This window comes from Myotis davidii, unplaced genomic scaffold (assembly GCF_000327345.1).
Source record: "Myotis davidii unplaced genomic scaffold, ASM32734v1 scaffold125, whole genome shotgun sequence".
Taxonomy (NCBI): Eukaryota; Metazoa; Chordata; class Mammalia; order Chiroptera; family Vespertilionidae; genus Myotis; species Myotis davidii.
In genome coordinates, this window is record NW_006299390.1 from 7675082 (window position 1) to 7675705 (window position 624).

Here is a 624-nt window from a genome sequence, read left to right on the forward strand (position 1 = left end):
TGTGTCTGCCACCCTCTTTCTGGGCTGGCAGGAGGTCTGAAGGTAGGGGGTGTGGCTAACAGGCCCCAGAAGGGGAGGCAGGGGAAGGGAGAGGCAAGGTGGGGGGCACTGCAGCTACATCCTGCCTTCTCTGGTCGTAGGATGGAACCCTGAGACAGAGGCCTGGCACCCCAACATGCCTGGATGTTGCAGGCACCTGCCATCCAGGCAGAGTCAAGGTTGGCAGGATTCCAGGAAAATCAGAATTTGCTTCTATCTCAGCGAGGACAGGGGCTGGGCTGGCAGGACTCTGTAGTGGCCTGGGGTCTGGGAACTCCCTACTTCTAGGACATCGGCCAAAGCCTCAGGTGAAGGAGGAAGCGACCTGTGCGTGACCACACCCGTGACACAGACCCTCCTACCCACGAGGCCCCTGCCCAGGGCTCAGTGGTCAGCACCGCCCGCATCGTTGTCAGTAAACCACCTGCCTGGAGCCCCGCCCCCAACAGTGCTCTCAGCTCACCCCTGACACCCACAGGGGTTCGGTGGAGGGCCAGGGCCTGGCTCTAGGCCAGCCGTGGGCAAACTACGGCCCGCGGGCTGGATCCGGCCCGTTTGAAATGAATAAAACTAAAAAAAAGAAAA

At 60.7% G+C, this 624-nt stretch overlaps 1 protein-coding gene across 6 annotated transcripts in view; it reads right to left on the reverse strand.

Moving 5' to 3' along the window:
• The window catches only part of ADCYAP1R1 (adenylate cyclase activating polypeptide 1 (pituitary) receptor type I), a 47378-nt gene that overhangs the window by 22895 nt on the left and 23859 nt on the right, over positions 1 to 624 (reverse strand). The window lies entirely within an intron of this gene.